The 25,800-nt window shown below is 34.6% G+C and overlaps 7 non-coding genes across 7 annotated transcripts; all 7 read left to right on the plus strand.

The window, feature by feature from the left end:
- The first annotated feature begins 5,531 nt into the window (after nucleotides 1-5,531).
- TRNAN-AUU (transfer RNA asparagine (anticodon AUU)) lies at nucleotides 5,532-5,605 on the plus strand. Its single transcript has one exon. It is a non-coding gene; the product is annotated as a tRNA-Asn (tRNA).
- A 3,433-nt stretch (nucleotides 5,606-9,038) lies between these two features.
- TRNAN-AUU (transfer RNA asparagine (anticodon AUU)) lies at nucleotides 9,039-9,112 on the plus strand. Its single transcript has one exon. It is a non-coding gene; the product is annotated as a tRNA-Asn (tRNA).
- A 3,433-nt stretch (nucleotides 9,113-12,545) lies between these two features.
- On the plus strand, nucleotides 12,546-12,619 carry TRNAN-AUU (transfer RNA asparagine (anticodon AUU)). The gene has a single exon. It is a non-coding gene; the product is annotated as a tRNA-Asn (tRNA).
- Nucleotides 12,620-18,393: 5,774 nt separating this feature from the next.
- Nucleotides 18,394-18,467, plus strand: TRNAN-AUU (transfer RNA asparagine (anticodon AUU)). Its single transcript has one exon. It is a non-coding gene; the product is annotated as a tRNA-Asn (tRNA).
- A 2,263-nt stretch (nucleotides 18,468-20,730) lies between these two features.
- On the plus strand, nucleotides 20,731-20,804 carry TRNAN-AUU (transfer RNA asparagine (anticodon AUU)). The gene has a single exon. It is a non-coding gene; the product is annotated as a tRNA-Asn (tRNA).
- Nucleotides 20,805-23,069: 2,265 nt separating this feature from the next.
- Nucleotides 23,070-23,143, plus strand: TRNAN-AUU (transfer RNA asparagine (anticodon AUU)). The gene has a single exon. It is a non-coding gene; the product is annotated as a tRNA-Asn (tRNA).
- Nucleotides 23,144-25,406: 2,263 nt separating this feature from the next.
- TRNAN-AUU (transfer RNA asparagine (anticodon AUU)) lies at nucleotides 25,407-25,480 on the plus strand. Its single transcript has one exon. It is a non-coding gene; the product is annotated as a tRNA-Asn (tRNA).
- The last annotated feature ends 320 nt before the right edge of the window (nucleotides 25,481-25,800 follow it).

A 25,800-nucleotide genomic window follows, 5' to 3' on the forward strand; every position in this document is an offset into this window, starting at 1 on the left:
AACAAATTTGTTCTCTGAAAAGTGTCCACTAAGCCAAGTCTCTGATTAACACCTTTGTAGGGATGGTTTTTCACCTATTACTAAATTAAACTTGCTTCATTGGAAAGGCAGCAAGATGCATCCTCATTTCAATGTCTACTGAAATAATACAGGTTGACACCAGGAAACATTAACGCCACTGCATCCTTGCTGCTTTCTCATGTGGAAGTCTGTTTAATGTGAAAACAAGGTGATATCTAATTAGCACACAGGTAAGGAATTAAGAAAATCTTTATTTAAGGGTGAAGATGTTTCTCACAAAATCGTTGCCCCAATGCATCATTGAAATTCAAGCTGGAAAGATGATTTTAATATATCACTTGTACATTTTGTATTGCTCTTCTGGTGACAATGTAGTTTGTTTTTGTCAATTACCATTTTAATAATAGGGTAAAGAAAATTAAGTGGATTTTTGAAAGAAAACAATACTGTCAATATACTATTAAAACAAATTAAAATGGTAAAAGTTATTGTACTTTAAGTAAAAATAAAAGAGCCAAAATATCAATCCCAGTTTTGGATTACTTTAATTAACAAACAAAAAAATGCATATAGGAGAGGATAGTTTCAATCTGCCTACCTCTGGGTTATGGGCCCAGCATGCTTCCATTGCTGTACTCTGCTGCACATGTAAGTGCAAGAGATCCTGAAGCACTCACTCATCATGGGAAAGTACCAATGTGTTTCTTCGTTGGTTGATAGAAGAAACATCTTACAAAAACTCTCCAGATTATAGACTTTTTTAAGTTTTTCTAGGAAACGTTTTAGATGAATGCTTATTAGCCTTTGTCAGTATGGACTTTTGCAAAGTGTCTCTGTGGCGCAATCAGTTAGTATGTACGGCTGTTAACCATAAGATTGGTGGTTCAATCCCACCCAGGGACCTAATTGACCTTGTTATCAGATTTTGGTGATCTTTAAGTAGACAAGTCAAAATTTCAAACCCCCTGTTATGGTGTAGGGTACCTGGCCTTCTCTGATGTAATCAGAGTTAGATTTGATTCAGTGATTTTATAAAAACAGCTAGGAAGCACAATTTAGCAGCAGTGGGTTGCAAAGAAAAAAAATATGCTGGCAGAAAAATCCAATTGAGTGATTAAACAGCTCTTCATTTTCTGGATTTATTTTTATGCTAACAAATTTGTTCTCTGAAAAGTGTCCACAAAGCCAAGTCTCTGATTAACACCTTTGTAAGGATGGTTTTTCACCTATTACTAAATTATACTTGCTTCATTGGAAAGGCAGCAAGATGCATCCTCATTTCAATGTCTACTGAAATAATACAAGTTGACACCAGGAAACATTAACGCCACTGCATCCTTGCAGCTTTCTCATGTGGAAGTCTGTTTAATGTGAAAACAAGGTGATATATAATTAGCACACAGGTAAGGAATTAAGAAAATCTTTATTTAAGGGTGAAGATGTTTCTCACAAAATTGTTGACCCAATGCATCATTGAAATTCAAGCTGGAAAGATGATTTTAATATATCACTTGTACATTTTGTATTGCTCTTCTGGTGACAATGTAGTTTGTTTTTGTCAATTACCATTTTAATAATAGGGTAAAGAAAATGAAGTGGATTTTTGAAAGAAAACAATACTGTCAATTAACTATTAAAACAAATTAAAATGGTAAAAGTTATTGTACTTTAAGTAAAAATAAAAGAGACAAAATATCAATCCCAGTTTTGGATTACTTTAATTAACAAAAAAAAATGCATATAGCAGAGGATTGTTTCAATCTGCCTACCTCTGGGTTATGGGCCCAGCATGCTTCCATTGCAGTACTCTGCTGCACATGTAAGTTCAAGAGATCCTGAAGCACTCACTCATCATGGGAAAGTACCAATGTGTTTCTTCGTTGGTTGATGGAAGAAACATCTTACAAAAACTCTCCAGATTATTGACTTTTTAAAGTTTTTCTCGGAAACGTTTTAGATGAATGCTTATTAGCCTTTGTCAGTATGGACTTTTGCAAAGTGTCTCTGTGGCGCAATCAGTTAGTATGTATGGCTATTAACCAAAAGGTTGGTGGTTCAATCCCACCCAGGGACCTAATTGACCTTGTTATCAGATTTTGGTGATCTTTAAGTAGACAAGTAAAAATTTCAAACCCCCTGTTATGGTGTAGGGTACCTGGCCTTCTCTGATGTAATCAGAGTTAGATTTGATTCAGTGATTTTATAAAAACAGCTAGGAAGCACAATTTAGCAGTGGGTTGCAGAGAAAAAAAATATGCTGGCAGAAAAATCCAATTGAGTGATTAAACAGCTCTTTATTTTCTGGCTTTATTTTTATGCTAACAAATTTGTTCTCTGAAAAGTGTCCACAAAGCCAAGTCTCTGATTAATACCTTTGTAAGGATGGTTTTTCACCTATTACTAAATTAAACTTGCTTCATTGGAAAGGCAGCAAGATGCATCCTCATTTCAATGTCTACTGAAATAATACAGGTTGACACCAGGAAACATTAACGCCACTGCATCCTTGCTGCTTTCTCATGTGGAAGTCTGTTTAATGTGAAAACAAGGTGATATCTAATTAGCACACAGGTAAGGAATTAAGAAAATCTTTATTTAAGGGTGAAGATGTTTCTCACAAAATCGTTGCCCCAATGCATCATTGAAATTCAAGCTGGAAAGATGATTTTAATATATCACTTGTACATTTTGTATTGCTCTTCTGGTAACAATGTAGTTTGTTTTTGTCAATTACCATTTTAATAATAGGGTAAAGAAAATTAAGTGGATTTTTGAAAGAAAACAATACTGTCAATATACTATTAAAACAAATTAAAATGGTAAAAGTTATTGTACTTTAAGTAAAAATAAAAGAGCCAAAATATCAATCCCAGTTTTGGATTACTTTAATTAACAAACAAAAAAATGCATATAGCAGAGGATAGTTTCAATCTGCCTACCTCTGGGTTATGGGCCCAGCATTCTTCCATTGCTGTACTCTGCTGCACATGTAAGTGCAAGAGATCCTGAAGCACTCACTCATCATGGGAAAGTACCAATGTGTTTCTTCGTTGGTTGATAGAAGAAACATCTTACAAAAACTCTCCAGATTATTGACTTTTTTAAGTTTTTCTAGGAAACGTTTTAGATGAATGCTTATTAGCATTTGTCAGTATGTACTTTTCCAAAGTGTCTCTGTGGCGCAATCAGTTAGTGTGTACGGCTATTAACTAAAAGGTTGGTGGTTCAATCCCACCCAGGGACGTAATTGACCTTGTTATCCGATTTTGGTGATCTTTAAGTAGACAAGTCAAATTTCATACCCCCTGTTATGGTGTAGGGTACCTGGCCTTCTCTGATGTAATCAGAGTTAGATTTGATTCAGTGATTTTATAAAAACATCTAGGAAGCACAATTTAGCAGTGGGTTGCAGAGAAAAAGAAATATGCTGGCAAAAAAATCAAATTGCGTGAATAAACAGCTCTTCATTTTCTGGCTTTATTTTTATGCTAACAAATTTGTTCTCTGAAAAGTGTCCACTAAGCCAAGTCTCTGATTAACACCTTTGTAGGGATGGTTTTTCACCTATTACTAAATTAAACTTGCTTCATTGGAAAGGCAGCAAGATGCATCCTCATTTCAATGTCTACTGAAATAATACAGGTTGACACCAGGAAACATTAACGCCACTGCATCCTTGCTGCTTTCTCATGTGGAAGTCTGTTTAATGTGAAAACAAGGTGATATCTAATTAGCACACAGGTAAGGAATTAAGAAAATCTTTATTTAAGGGTGAAGATGTTTCTCACAAAATCGTTGCCCCAATGCATCATTGAAATTCAAGCTGGAAAGATGATTTTAATATATCACTTGTACATTTTGTATTGCTCTTCTGGTGACAATGTAGTTTGTTTTTGTCAATTACCATTTTAATAATAGGGTAAAGAAAATTAAGTGGATTTTTGAAAGAAAACAATACTGTCAATATACTATTAAAACAAATTAAAATGGTAAAAGTTATTGTACTTTAAGTAAAAATAAAAGAGCCAAAATATCAATCCCAGTTTTGGATTACTTTAATTAACAAACAAAAAAATGCATATAGGAGAGGATAGTTTCAATCTGCCTACCTCTGGGTTATGGGCCCAGCATGCTTCCATTGCTGTACTCTGCTGCACATGTAAGTGCAAGAGATCCTGAAGCACTCACTCATCATGGGAAAGTACCAATGTGTTTCTTCGTTGGTTGATAGAAGAAACATCTTACAAAAACTCTCCAGATTATAGACTTTTTTAAGTTTTTCTAGGAAACGTTTTAGATGAATGCTTATTAGCCTTTGTCAGTATGGACTTTTGCAAAGTGTCTCTGTGGCGCAATCAGTTAGTATGTACGGCTGTTAACCATAAGATTGGTGGTTCAATCCCACCCAGGGACCTAATTGACCTTGTTATCAGATTTTGGTGATCTTTAAGTAGACAAGTCAAAATTTCAAACCCCCTGTTATGGTGTAGGGTACCTGGCCTTCTCTGATGTAATCAGAGTTAGATTTGATTCAGTGATTTTATAAAAACAGCTAGGAAGCACAATTTAGCAGCAGTGGGTTGCAAAGAAAAAAAATATGCTGGCAGAAAAATCCAATTGAGTGATTAAACAGCTCTTCATTTTCTGGATTTATTTTTATGCTAACAAATTTGTTCTCTGAAAAGTGTCCACAAAGCCAAGTCTCTGATTAACACCTTTGTAAGGATGGTTTTTCACCTATTACTAAATTAAACTTGCTTCATTGGAAAGGCAGCAAGATGCATCCTCATTTCAATGTCTACTGAAATAATACAAGTTGACACCAGGAAACATTAACGCCACTGCATCCTTGCTGCTTTCTCATGTGGAAGTCTGTTTAATATGAAAACAAGGTGATATCTAATTAGCACACAGGTAAGGAATTAAGAAAATCTTTATTTAAGGGTGAAGATGTTTCTCACAAAATCGTTGCCCCAATGCATCATTGAAATTCAAGCTGGAAAGATGATTTTAATATATCACTTGTACATTTTGTATTGCTCTTCTGGTGACAATGTAGTTTGTTTTTGTCAATTACCATTTTAATAATAGGGTAAAGAAAATGAAGTGGATTTTTGAAAGAAAACAATACTGTCAATATACTATTAAAACAAATTAAAATGGTAAAAGTTATTGTACTTTAAGTAAAAATAAAAGAGACAAAATATCAATCCCAGTTTTGGATTACTTTAATTAACAAAAAAAATGCATATAGCAGAGGATAGTTTCAATCTGCCTACCTCTGGGTTATGGGCCCAGCATGCTTCCATTGCAGTACTCTGCTGCACATGTAAGTGCAAGAGATCCTGAAGCACTCACTCATCATGGGAAAGTACCAATGTGTTTCTTCGTTGGTTGATGGAAGAAACATCTTACAAAAACTCTCCAGATTATTGACTTTTTAAAGTTTTTCTAGGAAACGTTTTAGATTAATGCTTATTAGCCTTTGTCAGGATGGACTTTTGCAAAGTGTCTCTGTGGCGCAATCGGTTAGTGTGTTTGGCTATTAACCAAAAGGTTGGTGGTTCAATCCCACCCAGGGACGTAATTAACCTTGTGATCAGATTTTGGTGATATTTAAGTAGACAAGTCAAAATTTCAAACCTCCTCTTATGGTGTAGGGTACATGGCCTTCTCTGATGTAATCAGAGTTAGATTTGATTCAGTGATTTTATAAAAAACAGCTAGGAAGCACAATTTAGCAGTGGGTTGCAGAGAAAAAAAATATGCTGGCAGAAAAATCCAATCGAGTGATTAAACAGCTCTTCATTTTCTGGCTTTATTTTTATGCTAACAAATTTGTTCTCTGAAAAGTGTCCACAAAGCCAAGTCTCTGATTAACACCTTTGTAAGGATGGTTTTTCACCTATTACTAAATTAAACTTGCTTCATTGGAAAGGCAGCAAGATGCATCCTCATTTCAATGTCTACTGAAATAATACAAATTGACACCAGGAAACATTAACGCCACTGCATCCTTGCTGCTTTCTCATGTGGAAGTCTGTTTAATGTGAAAACAAGGTGATATCTAATTAGCACACAGGTAAGGAATTAAGAAAATCTTTATTTAAGGGTGAAGATGTTTCTCACAAAATTGTTGACCCAATGCAACATTGAAATTCAAGCTGGAAAGATGATTTTAATATATCACTTGTACATTTTGTATTGCTCTTCTGGTGACAATGTAGTTTGTTTTTGTCAATTACCATTTTAATAATAGGGTAAAGAAAATGAAGTGGATTTTTGAAAGAAAACAATACTGTCAATATACTATTAAAACAAATTACAATGGTAAAAGTTATAGTACTTTAAGTAAAAATAAAAGAGACAAAATATCAATCCCAGTTTTGGATTACTTTAATTAACAAAAAAAAATGCATATAGCAGAGGATAGTTTCAATCTGCCTACCTCTGGGTTATGGGCCCAGCATGCTTCCATTGCAGTACTCTGCTGCACATGTAAGTTCAAGAGATCCTGAAGCACTCACTCATCATGGGAAAGTACCAATGTGTTTCTTCGTTGGTTGATGGAAGAAACATCTTACAAAAACTCTCCAGATTATTGACTTTTTAAAGTTTTTCTAGGAAACGTTTTAGATGAATGCTTATTAGCCTTTGTCAGTATGGACTTTTGCAAAGTGTCTCTGTGGCGCAATCAGTTAGTATGTATGGCTATTAACCAAAAGGTTGGTGGTTCAATCCCACCCAGGGACCTAATTGACCTTGTTATCAGATTTTGGTGATCTTTAAGTAGACAAGTCAAAATTTCAAACCCCCTGTTATGGTGTAGGGTACCTGGCCTTCTCTGATGTAATCAGAGTTAGATTTGATTCAGTGATTTTATAAAAACAGCTAGGAAGCACAATTTAGCAGTGGGTTGCAGAGAAAAAAAATATGCTGGCAGAAAAATCCAATTGAGTGATTAAACAGCTCTTCATTTTCTGGATTTATTTTTATGCTAACAAATTTGTTCTCTGAAAAGTGTCCACAAAGCCAAGTCTCTGATTAACACCTTTGTAAGGATGGTTTTTCACCTATTACTAAATTAAACTTGCTTCATTGGAAAGGCAGCAAGATGCATCCTCATTTCAATGTCTACTGAAATAATACAGGTTGACACCAGGAAACATTAACGCCACTGCATCCTTGCTGCTTTCTCATGTGGAAGTCTGTTTAATGTGAAAACAAGGTGATATCTAATTAGCACACAGGTAAGGAATTAAGAAAATCTTTATTTAAGGGTGAAGATGTTTCTCACAAAATCGTTGCCCCAATGCATCATTGAAATTCAAGCTGGAAAGATGATTTTAATATATCACTTGTACATTTTGTATTGCTCTTCTGGTGACAATGTAGTTTGTTTTTGTCAATTACCATTTTAATAATAGGGTAAAGAAAATTAAGTGGATTTTTGAAAGAAAACAATACTGTCAATATACTATTAAAACAAATTAAAATGGTAAAAGTTATTGTACTTTAAGTAAAAATAATAGAGCCAAAATATCAATCCCAGTTTTGGATTACTTTAATTAACAAACAAAAAAATGCATATAGCAGAGGATAGTTTCAATCTGCCTACCTCTGGGTTATGGGCCCAGCATGCTTCCATTGCTGTACTCTGCTGCACATGTAAGTGCAAGAGATCCTGAAGCACTCACTCATCATGGGAAAGTACCAATGTGTTTCTTCGTTGGTTGATAGAAGAAACATCTTACAAAAACTCTCCAGATTATTGACTTTTTTAAGTTTATCTAGGAAACGTTTTAGATGAATGCTTATTAGCATTTGTCAGTATGTACTTTTAGCAAAGTGTCTCTGTGGCGCAATCAGTTAGTGTGTACGGCTATTAACCAAAAGGTTGGTGGTTCAATCCCACCCAGGGATGTAATTGACCTTGTTATCAGATTTTGGTGATCTTTAAGTAGACAAGTCAAATTTCATACCCCCTGTTATGGTGTAGGGTACCTGGCCTTCTCTGATGTAATCAGAGTTAGATTTGATTCAGTGATTTTATAAAAACATCTAGGAAGCACAATTTAGCAGTGGGTTGCAGAGAAAAAGAAATATGCTGGCAAAAAAAACAAATTGCGTGATTAAACAGCTCTTCATTTTCTGGCTTTATTTTTATGCTAACAAATTTGTTCTCTGAAAAGTGTCCACAAAGCCAATTCTCTGATTAACACCTTTGTAGGGATGGTTTTTCACCTATTACTAAATTAAACTTGCTTCATTGGAAAGGCAGCAAGATGTATCCTCATTTCAAAGTCTACTGAAATAATACTAGTTGACACCAGGAAACATTAACGCCACTGCATCCTTGCTGCTTTCTAATGTGGAAGTCTGTTTAATGTGAAAACAAGGTGATATCTAATTAGCACACAGGTAAGGAATTAAGAAAATCTTTATTTAAGGGTGAAGATGTTTCTCACAAAATCGTTGCCCCAATGCATCATTGAAATTCAAGCTGGAAAGATGATTTTAATATATCACTTGTACATTTTGTATTGCTCTTCTGGTGACAATGTAGTTTGTTTTTGTCAATTACCATTTTAATAATAGGGTAAAGAAAATGAAGTGGATTTTTGAAAGAAAACAATACTGTCAATATACTATTAAAACAAATTAAAATGGTAAAAGTTATTGTACTTTAAGTAAAAATAAAAGAGACAAAATATCAATCCCAGTTTTGGATTACTTTAATTAACAAAAAAAATGCATATAGCAGAGGATAGTTTCAATCTGCCTACCTCTGGGTTATGGGCCCAGCATGCTTCCATTGCAGTACTCTGCTGCACATGTAAGTGCAAGAGATCCTGAAGCACTCACTCATCATGGGAAAGTACCAATGTGTTTCTTCGTTGGTTGATGGAAGAAACATCTTACAAAAACTCTCCAGATTATTGACTTTTTAAAGTTTTTCTAGGAAACGTTTTAGATTAATGCTTATTAGCCTTTGTCAGGATGGACTTTTGCAAAGTGTCTCTGTGGCGCAATCGGTTAGTGTGTTTGGCTATTAACCAAAAGGTTGGTGGTTCAATCCCACCCAGGGACGTAATTAACCTTGTGATCAGATTTTGGTGATATTTAAGTAGACAAGTCAAAATTTCAAACCTCCTCTTATGGTGTAGGGTACATGGCCTTCTCTGATGTAATCAGAGTTAGATTTGATTCAGTGATTTTATAAAAAACAGCTAGGAAGCACAATTTAGCAGTGGGTTGCAGAGAAAAAAAATATGCTGGCAGAAAAATCCAATCGAGTGATTAAACAGCTCTTCATTTTCTGGCTTTATTTTTATGCTAACAAATTTGTTCTCTGAAAAGTGTCCACAAAGCCAAGTCTCTGATTAACACCTTTGTAAGGATGGTTTTTCACCTATTACTAAATTAAACTTGCTTCATTGGAAAGGCAGCAAGATGCATCCTCATTTCAATGTCTACTGAAATAATACAAATTGACACCAGGAAACATTAACGCCACTGCATCCTTGCTGCTTTCTCATGTGGAAGTCTGTTTAATGTGAAAACAAGGTGATATCTAATTAGCACACAGGTAAGGAATTAAGAAAATCTTTATTTAAGGGTGAAGATGTTTCTCACAAAATTGTTGACCCAATGCAACATTGAAATTCAAGCTGGAAAGATGATTTTAATATATCACTTGTACATTTTGTATTGCTCTTCTGGTGACAATGTAGTTTGTTTTTGTCAATTACCATTTTAATAATAGGGTAAAGAAAATGAAGTGGATTTTTGAAAGAAAACAATACTGTCAATATACTATTAAAACAAATTACAATGGTAAAAGTTATAGTACTTTAAGTAAAAATAAAAGAGACAAAATATCAATCCCAGTTTTGGATTACTTTAATTAACAAAAAAAAATGCATATAGCAGAGGATAGTTTCAATCTGCCTACCTCTGGGTTATGGGCCCAGCATGCTTCCATTGCAGTACTCTGCTGCACATGTAAGTTCAAGAGATCCTGAAGCACTCACTCATCATGGGAAAGTACCAATGTGTTTCTTCGTTGGTTGATGGAAGAAACATCTTACAAAAACTCTCCAGATTATTGACTTTTTAAAGTTTTTCTAGGAAACGTTTTAGATGAATGCTTATTAGCCTTTGTCAGTATGGACTTTTGCAAAGTGTCTCTGTGGCGCAATCAGTTAGTATGTATGGCTATTAACCAAAAGGTTGGTGGTTCAATCCCACCCAGGGACCTAATTGACCTTGTTATCAGATTTTGGTGATCTTTAAGTAGACAAGTCAAAATTTCAAACCCCCTGTTATGGTGTAGGGTACCTGGCCTTCTCTGATGTAATCAGAGTTAGATTTGATTCAGTGATTTTATAAAAACAGCTAGGAAGCACAATTTAGCAGTGGGTTGCAGAGAAAAAAAATATGCTGGCAGAAAAATCCAATTGAGTGATTAAACAGCTCTTCATTTTCTGGATTTATTTTTATGCTAACAAATTTGTTCTCTGAAAAGTGTCCACAAAGCCAAGTCTCTGATTAACACCTTTGTAAGGATGGTTTTTCACCTATTACTAAATTAAACTTGCTTCATTGGAAAGGCAGCAAGATGCATCCTCATTTCAATGTCTACTGAAATAATACAGGTTGACACCAGGAAACATTAACGCCACTGCATCCTTGCTGCTTTCTCATGTGGAAGTCTGTTTAATGTGAAAACAAGGTGATATCTAATTAGCACACAGGTAAGGAATTAAGAAAATCTTTATTTAAGGGTGAAGATGTTTCTCACAAAATCGTTGCCCCAATGCATCATTGAAATTCAAGCTGGAAAGATGATTTTAATATATCACTTGTACATTTTGTATTGCTCTTCTGGTGACAATGTAGTTTGTTTTTGTCAATTACCATTTTAATAATAGGGTAAAGAAAATTAAGTGGATTTTTGAAAGAAAACAATACTGTCAATATACTATTAAAACAAATTAAAATGGTAAAAGTTATTGTACTTTAAGTAAAAATAATAGAGCCAAAATATCAATCCCAGTTTTGGATTACTTTAATTAACAAACAAAAAAATGCATATAGCAGAGGATAGTTTCAATCTGCCTACCTCTGGGTTATGGGCCCAGCATGCTTCCATTGCTGTACTCTGCTGCACATGTAAGTGCAAGAGATCCTGAAGCACTCACTCATCATGGGAAAGTACCAATGTGTTTCTTCGTTGGTTGATAGAAGAAACATCTTACAAAAACTCTCCAGATTATTGACTTTTTTAAGTTTATCTAGGAAACGTTTTAGATGAATGCTTATTAGCATTTGTCAGTATGTACTTTTAGCAAAGTGTCTCTGTGGCGCAATCAGTTAGTGTGTACGGCTATTAACCAAAAGGTTGGTGGTTCAATCCCACCCAGGGATGTAATTGACCTTGTTATCAGATTTTGGTGATCTTTAAGTAGACAAGTCAAATTTCATACCCCCTGTTATGGTGTAGGGTACCTGGCCTTCTCTGATGTAATCAGAGTTAGATTTGATTCAGTGATTTTATAAAAACATCTAGGAAGCACAATTTAGCAGTGGGTTGCAGAGAAAAAGAAATATGCTGGCAAAAAAAACAAATTGCGTGATTAAACAGCTCTTCATTTTCTGGCTTTATTTTTATGCTAACAAATTTGTTCTCTGAAAAGTGTCCACAAAGCCAATTCTCTGATTAACACCTTTGTAGGGATGGTTTTTCACCTATTACTAAATTAAACTTGCTTCATTGGAAAGGCAGCAAGATGTATCCTCATTTCAAAGTCTACTGAAATAATACTAGTTGACACCAGGAAACATTAACGCCACTGCATCCTTGCTGCTTTCTAATGTGGAAGTCTGTTTAATGTGAAAACAAGGTGATATCTAATTAGCACACAGGTAAGGAATTAAGAAAATCTTTATTTAAGGGTGAAGATGTTTCTCACAAAATCGTTGCCCCAATGCATCATTGAAATTCAAGCTGGAAAGATGATTTTAATATATCACTTGTACATTTTGTATTGCTCTTCTGGTGACAATGTAGTTTGTTTTTGTCAATTACCATTTTAATAATAGGGTAAAGAAAATGAAGTGGATTTTTGAAAGAAAACAATACTGTCAATATACTATTAAAACAAATTAAAATGGTAAAAGTTATTGTACTTTAAGTAAAAATAAAAGAGACAAAATATCAATCCCAGTTTTGGATTACTTTAATTAACAAAAAAAATGCATATAGCAGAGGATAGTTTCAATCTGCCTACCTCTGGGTTATGGGCCCAGCATGCTTCCATTGCAGTACTCTGCTGCACATGTAAGTGCAAGAGATCCTGAAGCACTCACTCATCATGGGAAAGTACCAATGTGTTTCTTCGTTGGTTGATGGAAGAAACATCTTACAAAAACTCTCCAGATTATTGACTTTTTAAAGTTTTTCTAGGAAACGTTTTAGATTAATGCTTATTAGCCTTTGTCAGTATGGACTTTTGCAAAGTGTCTCTGTGGCGCAATCGGTTAGTGTGTTTGGCTATTAACCAAAAGGTTGGTGGTTCAATCCCACCCAGGGACATAATTAACTTTGTGATCAGATTTTGGTGATATTTAAGTAGACAAGTCAAAATTTCAAACCTCCTCTTATGGTGTAGGGTACATGGCCTTCTCTGATGTAATCAGAGTTAGATTTGATTCAGTGATTTTATAAAAAACAGCTAGGAAGCACAATTTAGCAGTGGGTTGCAGAGAAAAAAAATATGCTGGCAGAAAAATCCAATCGAGTGATTAAACAGCTCTTCATTTTCTGGCTTTATTTTTATGCTAACAAATTTGTTCTCTGAAAAGTGTCCACAAAGCCAAGTCTCTGATTAACACCTTTGTAAGGATGGTTTTTCACCTATTACTAAATTAAACTTGCTTCATTGGAAAGGCAGCAAGATGCATCCTCATTTCAATGTCTACTGAAATAATACAAATTGACACCAGGAAACATTAAAGCCACTGCATCCTTGCTACTTTCTCATGTGGAAGTCTGTTTAATGTGAAAACAAGGTGATATCTAATTAGCACACAGGTAAGGAATTAAGAAAATCTTTATTTAAGGGTGAAGATGTTTCTCACAAAATTGTTGACCCAATGCAACATTGAAATTCAAGCTGGAAAGATGATTTTAATATATCACTTGTACATTTTGTATTGCTCTTCTGGTGACAATGTAGTTTGTTTTTGTCAATTACCATTTTAATAATAGGGTAAAGAAAATGAAGTGGATTTTTGAAAGAAAACAATACTGTCAATATACTATTAAAACAAATTAAAATGGTAAAAGTTATAGTACTTTAAGTAAAAATAAAAGAGACAAAATATCAATCCCAGTTTTGGATTACTTTAATTAACAAAAAAAAAATGCATATAGCAGAGGATAGTTTCAATCTGCTTACCTCTGGGTTATGGGCCCAGCATGCTTCCATTGCAGTACTCTGCTGCACATGTAAGTTCAAGAGATCCTGAAGCACTCACTCATCATGGGAAAGTACCAATGTGTTTCTTCGTTGGTTGATGGAAGAAACATCTTACAAAAACTCTCCAGATTATTGACTTTTTAAAGTTTTTCTAGGAAACGTTTTAGATGAATGCTTATTAGCCTTTGTCAGTATGGACTTTTGCAAAGTGTCTCTGTGGCGCAATCAGTTAGTATGTACGGCTATTAACCAAAAGGTTGGTGGTTCAATCCTACCCAGGGACCTAATTGACCTTGTTATCAGATTTTGGTGATCTTTAAGTAGACAAGTCAAAATTTCAAACCCCCTGTTATGGTGTAGGGTACCTGGCCTTCTCTGATGTAATCAGAGTTAGATTTGATTCAGTGATTTTATAAAAACAGCTAGGAAGCACAATTTAGCAGTGGGTTGCAGAGAAAAAAAATATGCTGGCAGAAAAATCCAATTGAGTGATTAAACAGCTCTTTATTTTCTGGCTTTATTTTTATGCTAACAAATTTGTTCTCTGAAAAGTGTCCACAAAGCCAAGTCTCTGATTAACACCTTTGTAAGGATGGTTTTTCACCTATTACTAAATTAGACTTGCTTCATTGGAAAGGCAGCAAGATGCATCCTCATTTCAATGTCTACTGAAATAATACAAGTTGACACCAGGAAACATTAACGCCACTGCATCCTTGCAGCTTTCTCATGTGGAAGTCTGTTTAATGTGAAAACAAGGTGATATATAATTAGCACACACGTAAGGAATTAAGAAAATCTTTATTTAAGGGTGAAGATGTTTCTCACAAAATTGTTGACCCAATGCATCATTGAAATTCAAGCTGGAAAGATGATTTTAATATATCACTTGTACATTTTGTATTGCTCTTCTGGTGACAATGTAGTTTGTTTTTGTCAATTACCATTTTAATAATAGGGTAAAGAAAATGAAGTGGATTTTTGAAAGAAAACAATACTGTCAATTAACTATTAAAACAAATTAAAATGGTAAAAGTTATTGTACTTTAAGTAAAAATAAAAGAGACAAAATATCAATCCCAGTTTTGGATTACTTTAATTAACAAAAAAAAATGCATATAGCAGAGGATTGTTTCAATCTGCCTACCTCTGGGTTATGGGCCCAGCATGCTTCCATTGCAGTACTCTGCTGCACATGTAAGTTCAAGAGATCCTGAAGCACTCACTCATCATGGGAAAGTACCAATGTGTTTCTTCGTTGGTTGATGGAAGAAACATCTTACAAAAACTCTCCAGATTATTGACTTTTTAAAGTTTTTCTCGGAAACGTTTTAGATGAATGCTTATTAGCCTTTGTCAGTATGGACTTTTGCAAAGTGTCTCTGTGGCGCAATCAGTTAGTATGTATGGCTATTAACCAAAAGGTTGGTGGTTCAATCCCACCCAGGGACCTAATTGACCTTGTTATCAGATTTTGGTGATCTTTAAGTAGACAAGTAAAAATTTCAAACCCCCTGTTATGGTGTAGGGTACCTGGCCTTCTCTGATGTAATCAGAGTTAGATTTGATTCAGTGATTTTATAAAAACAGCTAGGAAGCACAATTTAGCAGTGGGTTGCAGAGAAAAAAAATATGCTGGCAGAAAAATCCAATTGAGTGATTAAACAGCTCTTTATTTTCTGGCTTTATTTTTATGCTAACAAATTTGTTCTCTGAAAAGTGTCCACAAAGCCAAGTCTCTGATTAACACCTTTGTAAGGATGGTTTTTCACCTATTACTAAATTAAACTTGCTTCATTGGAAAGGCAGCAAGATGCATCCTCATTTCAATGTCTACTGAAATAATACAGGTTGACACCAGGAAACATTAACGCCACTGCATCCTTGCTGCTTTCTCATGTGGAAGTCTGTTTAATGTGAAAACAAGGTGATATCTAATTAGCACACAGGTAAGGAATTAAGAAAATCTTTATTTAAGGGTGAAGATGTTTCTCACAAAATCGTTGCCCCAATGCATCATTGAAATTCAAGCTGGAAAGATGATTTTAATATATCACTTGTACATTTTGTATTGCTCTTCTGGTAACAATGTAGTTTGTTTTTGTCAATTACCATTTTAATAATAGGGTAAAGAAAATTAAGTGGATTTTTGAAAGAAAACAATACTGTCAATATACTATTAAAACAAATTAAAATGGTAAAAGTTATTGTACTTTAAGTAAAAATAAAAGAGCCAAAATATCAATCCCAGTTTTGGATTACTTTAATTAACAAACAAAAAAATGCATATAGCAGAGGATAGTTTCAATCTGCCTACCTCTGGGTTATGGGCCCAGCATTCTTCCATTGCTGTACTCTGCTGCACATGTAAGTGCAAGAGATCCTGAAGCACTCACTCATCATGGGAAAGTACCAATGTGTTTCTTCGTTGGTTGATAGAAGAAACATCTTACAAAAACTCTCCAGATTATTGACTTTTTTAAGTTTTTCTAGGAAACGTTTTAGATGAATGCTTATTAGCATTTGTCAGTATGTACTTTTCCAAAGTGTCTCTGTGGCGCAATCAGTTAGTGTGTACGGCTATTAACCAAAAGGTTGGTGGTTCAATCCCACCCAGGGACGTAATTGACCTTGTTATCCGATTTTGGTGATCTTTAAGTAGACAAGTCAAATTTCATACCCCCTGTTATGGTGTAGGGTACCTGGCCTTCTCTGATGTAATCAGAGTTAGATTTGATTCAGTGATTTTATAAAAACATCTAGGAAGCACAATTTAGCAGTGGGTTGCAGAGAAAAAGAAATATGCTGGCAAAAAAATCAAATTGCGTGAATAAACAGCTCTTCATTTTCTGGCTTTATTTTTATGCTAACAAATTTGTTCTCTGAAAAGTGTCCACTAAGCCAAGTCTCTGATTAACACATTTGTAGGGATGGTTTTTCACCTATTACTAAATTAAACTTGCTTCATTGGAAAGGCAGCAAGATGCATCCTCATTTCAATGTCTACTGAAATAATACAGGTTGACACCAGGAAACATTAACGCCACTGCATCCTTGCTGCTTTCTCATGTGGAAGTCTGTTTAATGTGAAAACAAGGTGATATCTAATTAGCACACAGGTAAGGAATTAAGAAAATCTTTATTTAAGGGTGAAGATGTTTCTCACAAAATCGTTGCCCCAATGCATCATTGAAATTCAAGCTGGAAAGATGATTTTAATATATCACTTGTACATTTTGTATTGCTCTTCTGGTGACAATGTAGTTTGTTTTTGTCAATTACCATTTTAATAATAGGGTAAAGAAAATTAAGTGGATTTTTGAAAGAAAACAATACTGTCAATATACTATTAAAACAAATTAAAATGGTAAAAGTTATTGTACTTTAAGTAAAAATAAAAGAGCCAAAATATCAATCCCAGTTTTGGATTACTTTAATTAACAAACAAAAAAATGCATATAGGAGAGGATAGTTTCAATCTGCCTACCTCTGGGTTATGGGCCCAGCATGCTTCCATTGCTGTACTCTGCTGCACATGTAAGTGCAAGAGATCCTGAAGCACTCACTCATCATGGGAAAGTACCAATGTGTTTCTTCGTTGGTTGATAGAAGAAACATCTTACAAAAACTCTCCAGATTATAGACTTTTTTAAGTTTTTCTAGGAAACGTTTTAGATGAATGCTTATTAGCCTTTGTCAGTATGGACTTTTGCAAAGTGTCTCTGTGGCGCAATCAGTTAGTATGTACGGCTGTTAACCATAAGATTGGTGGTTCAATCCCACCCAGGGACCTAATTGACCTTGTTATCAGATTTTGGTGATCTTTAAGTAGACAAGTCAAAATTTCAAACCCCCTGTTATGGTGTAGGGTACCTGGCCTTCTCTGATGTAATCAGAGTTAGATTTGATTCAGTGATTTTATAAAAACAGCTAGGAAGCACAATTTAGCAGCAGTGGGTTGCAAAGAAAAAAAATATGCTGGCAGAAAAATCCAATTGAGTGATTAAACAGCTCTTCATTTTCTGGATTTATTTTTATGCTAACAAATTTGTTCTCTGAAAAGTGTCCACAAAGCCAAGTCTCTGATTAACACCTTTGTAAGGATGGTTTTTCACCTATTACTAAATTAAACTTGCTTCATTGGAAAGGCAGCAAGATGCATCCTCATTTCAATGTCTACTGAAATAATACAAGTTGACACCAGGAAACATTAACGCCACTGCATCCTTGCTGCTTTCTCATGTGGAAGTCTGTTTAATATGAAAACAAGGTGATATCTAATTAGCACACAGGTAAGGAATTAAGAAAATCTTTATTTAAGGGTGAAGATGTTTCTCACAAAATCGTTGCCCCAATGCATCATTGAAATTCAAGCTGGAAAGATGATTTTAATATATCACTTGTACATTTTGTATTGCTCTTCTGGTGACAATGTAGTTTGTTTTTGTCAATTACCATTTTAATAATAGGGTAAAGAAAATGAAGTGGATTTTTGAAAGAAAACAATACTGTCAATATACTATTAAAACAAATTAAAATGGTAAAAGTTATTGTACTTTAAGTAAAAATAAAAGAGACAAAATATCAATCCCAGTTTTGGATTACTTTAATTAACAAAAAAAATGCATATAGCAGAGGATAGTTTCAATCTGCCTACCTCTGGGTTATGGGCCCAGCATGCTTCCATTGCAGTACTCTGCTGCACATGTAAGTGCAAGAGATCCTGAAGCACTCACTCATCATGGGAAAGTACCAATGTGTTTCTTCGTTGGTTGATGGAAGAAACATCTTACAAAAACTCTCCAGATTATTGACTTTTTAAAGTTTTTCTAGGAAACGTTTTAGATTAATGCTTATTAGCCTTTGTCAGTATGGACTTTTGCAAAGTGTCTCTGTGGTGCAATCGGTTAGTGTGTTTGGCTATTAACCAAAAGGTTGGTGGTTCAATCCCACCCAGGGACATAATTAACCTTGTGATCAGATTTTGGTGATATTTAAGTAGACAAGTCAAAATTTCAAACCTCCTCTTATGGTGTAGGGTACATGGCCTTCTCTGATGTAATCAGAGTTAGATTTGATTCAGTGATTTTATAAAAAACAGCTAGGAAGCACAATTTAGCAGTGGGTTGCAGAGAAAAAAAATATGCTGGCAGAAAAATCCAATCGAGTGATTAAACAGCTCTTCATTTTCTGGCTTTATTTTTATGCTAACAAATTTGTTCTCTGAAAAGTGTCCACAAAGCCAAGTCTCTGATTAACACCTTTGTAAGGATGGTTTTTCACCTATTACTAAATTAAACTTGCTTCATTGGAAAGGCAGCAAGATGCATCCTCATTTCAATGTCTACTGAAATAATACAAATTGACACCAGGAAACATTAAAGCCACTGCATCCTTGCTACTTTCTCATGTGGAAGTCTGTTTAATGTGAAAACAAGGTGATATCTAATTAGCACACAGGTAAGGAATTAAGAAAATCTTTATTTAAGGGTGAAGATGTTTCTCACAAAATTGTTGACCCAATGCAACATTGAAATTCAAGCTGGAAAGATGATTTTAATATATCACTTGTACATTTTGTATTGCTCTTCTGGTGACAATGTAGTTTGTTTTTGTCAATTACCATTTTAATAATAGGGTAAAGAAAATGAAGTGGATTTTTGAAAGAAAACAATACTGTCAATATACTATTAAAACAAATTAAAATGGTAAAAGTTATAGTACTTTAAGTAAAAATAAAAGAGACAAAATATCAATCCCAGTTTTGGATTACTTTAATTAACAAAAAAAAAATGCATATAGCAGAGGATAGTTTCAATCTGCTTACCTCTGGGTTATGGGCCCAGCATGCTTCCATTGCAGTACTCTGCTGCACATGTAAGTTCAAGAGATCCTGAAGCACTCACTCATCATGGGAAAGTACCAATGTGTTTCTTCGTTGGTTGATGGAAGAAACATCTTACAAAAACTCTCCAGATTATTGACTTTTTAAAGTTTTTCTAGGAAACGTTTTAGATGAATGCTTATTAGCCTTTGTCAGTATGGACTTTTGCAAAGTGTCTCTGTGGCGCAATCAGTTAGTATGTACGGCTATTAACCAAAAGGTTGGTGGTTCAATCCTACCCAGGGACCTAATTGACCTTGTTATCAGATTTTGGTGATCTTTAAGTAGACAAGTCAAAATTTCAAACCCCCTGTTATGGTGTAGGGTACCTGGCCTTCTCTGATGTAATCAGAGTTAGATTTGATTCAGTGATTTTATAAAAACAGCTAGGAAGCACAATTTAGCAGTGGGTTGCAGAGAAAAAAAATATGCTGGCAGAAAAATCCAATTGAGTGATTAAACAGCTCTTTATTTTCTGGCTTTATTTTTATGCTAACAAATTTGTTCTCTGAAAAGTGTCCACAAAGCCAAGTCTCTGATTAACACCTTTGTAAGGATGGTTTTTCACCTATTACTAAATTAAACTTGCTTCATTGGAAAGGCAGCAAGATGCATCCTCATTTCAATGTCTACTGAAATAATACAGGTTGACACCAGGAAACATTAACGCCACTGCATCCTTGCTGCTTTCTCATGTGGAAGTCTGTTTAATGTGAAAACAAGGTGATATCTAATTAGCACACAGGTAAGGAATTAAGAAAATCTTTATTTAAGGGTGAAGATGTTTCTCACAAAATCGTTGCCCCAATACATCATTGAAATTCAAGCTGGAAAGATGATTTTAATATATCACTTGTACATTTTGTATTGCTCTTCTGGTGACAATGTAGTTTGTTTTTGTCAATTACCATTTTAATAATAGGGTAAAGAAAATGAAGTGGATTTTTGAAAGAAAACAATACTGTCAATATACTATTAAAACAAATTAAAATGGTAAAAGTTATTGTACTTTAAGTAAAAATAAAAGAGACAAAATATCAATCCCAGTTTTGGATTACTTTAATTAACAAAAAAAATGCATATAGCAGAGGATAGTTTCAATCTGCCTACCTCTGGGTTATGGGCCCAGCATGCTTCCATTGCAGTACTCTGCTGCACATGTAAGTGCAAGAGATCCTGAAGCACTCACTCATCATGGGAAAGTACCAATGTGTTTCTTCGTTGGTTGATGGAAGAAACATCTTACAAAAACTCTCCAGATTATTGACTTTTTAAAGTTTTTCTAGGAAACGTTTTAGATTAATGCTTATTAGCCTTTGTCAGTATGCACTTTTGCAAAGTGTCTCTGTGGCGCAATTGGTTAGTGTGTTTGGCTATTAACCAAAAGGTTGGTGGTTCAATCCCACCCAGGGACGTAATTAACCTTGTGATCAGATTTTGGTGATATTTAAGTAGACAAGTCAAAATTTCAAACCTCCTCTTATGGTGTAGGGTACATGGCCTTCTCTGATGTAATCAGAGTTAGATTTGATTCAGTGATTTTATAAAAAACAGCTAGGAAGCACAATTTAGCAGTGGGTTGCAGAGAAAAAAAATATGCTGGCAGAAAAATCCAATCGAGTGATTAAACAGCTCTTCATTTTCTGGCTTTATTTTTATGCTAACAAATTTGTTCTCTGAAAAGTGTCCACAAAGCCAAGTCTCTGATTAACACCTTTGTAAGGATGGTTTTTCACCTATTACTAAATTAAACTTGCTTCATTGGAAAGGCAGCAAGATGCATCCTCATTTCAATGTCTACTGAAATAATACAAATTGACACCAGGAAACATTAACGCCACTGCATCCTTGCTGCTTTCTCATGTGGAAGTCTGTTTAATGTGAAAACAAGGTGATATCTAATTAGCACACAGGTAAGGAATTAAGAAAATCTTTATTTAAGGGTGAAGATGTTTCTCACAAAATTGTTGACCCAATGCAACATTGAAATTCAAGCTGGAAAGATGATTTTAATATATCACTTGTACATTTTGTATTGCTCTTCTGGTGACAATGTAGTTTGTTTTTGTCAATTACCATTTTAATAATAGGGTAAAGAAAATGAAGTGGATTTTTGAAAGAAAACAATACTGTCAATATACTATTAAAACAAATTAAAATGGTAAAAGTTATTGTACTTTAAGTAAAAATAATAGAGCCAAAATATCAATCCCAGTTTTGGATTACTTTAATTAACAAACAAAAAAATGCATATAGCAGAGGATAGTTTCAATCTGCCTACCTCTGGGTTATGGGCCCAGCATGCTTCCATTGCTGTACTCTGCTGCACATGTAAGTGCAAGAGATCCTGAAGCACTCACTCATCATGGGAAAGTACCAATGTGTTTCTTCGTTGGTTGATAGAAGAAACATCTTACAAAAACTCTCCAGATTATTGACTTTTTTAAGTTTATCTTGGAAACGTTTTAGATGAATGCTTATTAGCATTTGTCAGTATGTACTTTTAGCAAAGTGTCTCTGTGGCGCAATCAGTTAGTGTGTACGGCTATTAACCAAAAGGTTGGTGGTTCAATCCCACCCAGGGATGTAATTGACCTTGTTATCAGATTTTGGTGATCTTTAAGTAGACAAGTCAAATTTCATACCCCCTGTTATGGTGTAGGGTACCTGGCCTTCTCTGATGTAATCAGAGTTAGATTTGATTCAGTGATTTTATAAAAACATCTAGGAAGCACAATTTAGCAGTGGGTTGCAGAGAAAAAGAAATATGCTGGCAAAAAAAACAAATTGCGTGATTAAACAGCTCTTCATTTTCTGGCTTTATTTTTATGCTAACAAATTTGTTCTCTGAAAAGTGTCCACAAAGCCAAGTCTCTGATTAACACCTTTGTAGGGATGGTTTTTCACCTATTACTAAATTAAACTTGCTTCATTGGAAAGGCAGCAAGATGTATCCTCATTTCAAAGTCTACTGAAATAATACTAGTTGACACCAGGAAACATTAACGCCACTGCATCCTTGCTGCTTTCTAATGTGGAAGTCTGTTTAATGTGAAAACAAGGTGATATCTAATTAGCACACAGGTAAGGAATTAAGAAAATCTTTATTTAAGGGTGAAGATGTTTCTCACAAAATCGTTGCCCCAATGCATCATTGAAATTCAAGCTGGAAAGATGATTTTAATATATCACTTGTACATTTTGTATTGCTCTTCTGGTGACAATGTAGTTTGTTTTTGTCAATTACCATTTTAATAATAGGGTAAAGAAAATGAAGTGGATTTTTGAAAGAAAACAATACTGTCAATATACTATTAAAACAAATTAAAATGGTAAAAGTTATTGTACTTTAAGTAAAAATAAAAGAGACAAAATATCAATCCCAGTTTTGGATTACTTTAATTAACAAAAAAAATGCATATAGCAGAGGATAGTTTCAATCTGCCTACCTCTGGGTTATGGGCCCAGCATGCTTCCATTGCAGTACTCTGCTGCACATGTAAGTGCAAGAGATCCTGAAGCACTCACTCATCATGGGAAAGTACCAATGTGTTTCTTCGTTGGTTGATGGAAGAAACATCTTACAAAAACTCTCCAGATTATTGACTTTTTAAAGTTTTTCTAGGAAACGTTTTAGATTAATGCTTATTAGCCTTTGTCAGTATGGACTTTTGCAAAGTGTCTCTGTGGCGCAATCGGTTAGTGTGTTTGGCTATTAACCAAAAGGTTGGTGGTTCAATCCCACCCAGGGACATAATTAACCTTGTGATCAGATTTTGGTGATATTTAAGTAGACAAGTCAAAATTTCAAACCTCCTCTTATGGTGTAGGGTACATGGCCTTCTCTGATGTAATCAGAGTTAGATTTGATTCAGTGATTTTATAAAAAACAGCTAGGAAGCACAATTTAGCAGTGGGTTGCAGAGAAAAAAAATATGCTGGCAGAAAAATCCAATCGAGTGATTAAACAGCTCTTCATTTTCTGGCTTTATTTTTATGCTAACAAATTTGTTCTCTGAAAAGTGTCCACAAAGCCAAGTCTCTGATTAACACCTTTGTAAGCATGGTTTTTCACCTATTACTAAATTAAACTTGCTTCATTGGAAAGGCAGCAAGATGCATCCTCATTTCAATGTCTACTGAAATAATACAAATTGACACCAGGAAACATTAAAGCCACTGCATCCTTGCTACTTTCTCATGTGGAAGTCTGTTTAATGTGAAAACAAGGTGATATCTAATTAGCACACAGGTAAGGAATTAAGAAAATCTTTATTTAAGGGTGAAGATGTTTCTCACAAAATTGTTGACCCAATGCAACATTGAAATTCAAGCTGGAAAGATGATTTTAATATATCACTTGTACATTTTGTATTGCTCTTCTGGTGACAATGTAGTTTGTTTTTGTCAATTACCATTTTAATAATAGGGTAAAGAAAATGAAGTGGATTTTTGAAAGAAAACAATACTGTCAATATACTATTAAAACAAATTAAAATGGTAAAAGTTATAGTACTTTAAGTAAAAATAAAAGAGACAAAATATCAATCCCAGTTTTGGATTACTTTAATTAACAAAAAAAAAATGCATATAGCAGAGGATAGTTTCAATCTGCTTACCTCTGGGTTATGGGCCCAGCATGCTTCCATTGCAGTACTCTGCTGCACATGTAAGTTCAAGAGATCCTGAAGCACTCAATCATCATGGGAAAGTACCAATGTGTTTCTTCGTTGGTTGATGGAAGAAACATCTTACAAAAACTCTCCAGATTATTGACTTTTTAAAGTTTTTCTAGGAAACGTTTTAGATGAATGCTTATTAGCCTTTGTCAGTATGGACTTTTGCAAAGTGTCTCTGTGGCACAATCAGTTAGTATGTACGGCTATTAACCAAAAGGTTGGTGGTTCAATCCTACCCAGGGACCTAATTGACCTTGTTATCAGATTTTGGTGATCTTTAAGTAGACAAGTCAAAATTTCAAACCCCCTGTTATGGTGTAGGGTACCTGGCCTTCTCTGATGTAATCAGAGTTAGATTTGATTCAGTGATTTTATAAAAACAGCTAGGAAGCACAATTTAGCAGTGGGTTGCAGAGAAAAAAAATATGCTGGCAGAAAAATCCAATTGAGTGATTAAACAGCTCTTTATTTTCTGGCTTTATTTTTATGCTAACAAATTTGTTCTCTGAAAAGTGTCCACAAAGCCAAGTCTCTGATTAACACCTTTGTAAGGATGGTTTTTCACCTATTACTAAATTAAACTTGCTTCATTGGAAAGGCAGCAAGATGCATCCTCATTTCAATGTCTACTGAAATAATACAGGTTGACACCAGGAAACATTAACGCCACTGCATCCTTGCTGCTTTCTCATGTGGAAGTCTGTTTAATGTGAAAACAAGGTGATATCTAATTAGCGCACAGGTAAGGAATTAAGAAAATCTTTATTTAAGGGTGAAGATGTTTCTCACAAAATCGTTGCCCCAATGCATCATTGAAATTCAAGCTGGAAAGATGATTTTAATATATCACTTGTACATTTTGTATTGCTCTTCTGGTGACAATGTAGTTTGTTTTTGTCAATTACCATTTTAATAATAGGGTAAAGAAAATGAAGTGGATTTTTGAAAGAAAACAATACTGTCAATATACTATTAAAACAAATTAAAATGGTAAAAGTTATTGTACTTTAAGTAAAAATAAAAGAGACAAAATATCAATCCCAGTTTTGGATTACTTTAATTAACAAAAAAAATGCATATAGCAGAGGATAGTTTCAATCTGCCTACCTCTGGGTTATGGGCCCAGCATGCTTCCATTGCAGTACTCTGCTGCACATGTAAGTGCAAGAGATCCTGAAGCACTCACTCATCATGGGAAAGTACCAATGTGTTTCTTCGTTGGTTGATGGAAGAAACATCTTACAAAAACTCTCCAGATTATTGACTTTTTAAAGTTTTTCTAGGAAATGTTTTAGATTAATGCTTATTAGCCTTTGTCAGTATGGACTTTTGCAAAGTGTCTCTGTGGCGCAATCGGTTAGTGTGTTTGGCTATTAACCAAAAGGTTGGTGGTTCAATCCCACCCAGGGACGTAATTAACCTTGTGATCAGATTTTGGTGATATTTAAGTAGACAAGTCAAAATTTCAAACCTCCTCTTATGGTGTAGGGTACATGGCCTTCTCTGATGTAATCAGAGTTAGATTTGATTCAGTGATTTTATAAAAAACAGCTAGGAAGCACAATTTAGCAGTGGGTTGCAGAGAAAAAAAATATGCTGGCAGAAAAATCCAATCGAGTGATTAAACAGCTCTTCATTTTCTGGCTTTATTTTTATGCTAACAAATTTGTTCTCTGAAAAGTGTCCACAAAGCCAAGTCTCTGATTAACACCTTTGTAAGGATGGTTTTTCA

The sequence above is a fragment of the Pseudophryne corroboree genome, unplaced genomic scaffold (genome assembly GCF_028390025.1).
Source record: "Pseudophryne corroboree isolate aPseCor3 unplaced genomic scaffold, aPseCor3.hap2 scaffold_462, whole genome shotgun sequence".
Lineage (NCBI taxonomy): Eukaryota > Metazoa > Chordata > Amphibia > Anura > Myobatrachidae > Pseudophryne > Pseudophryne corroboree.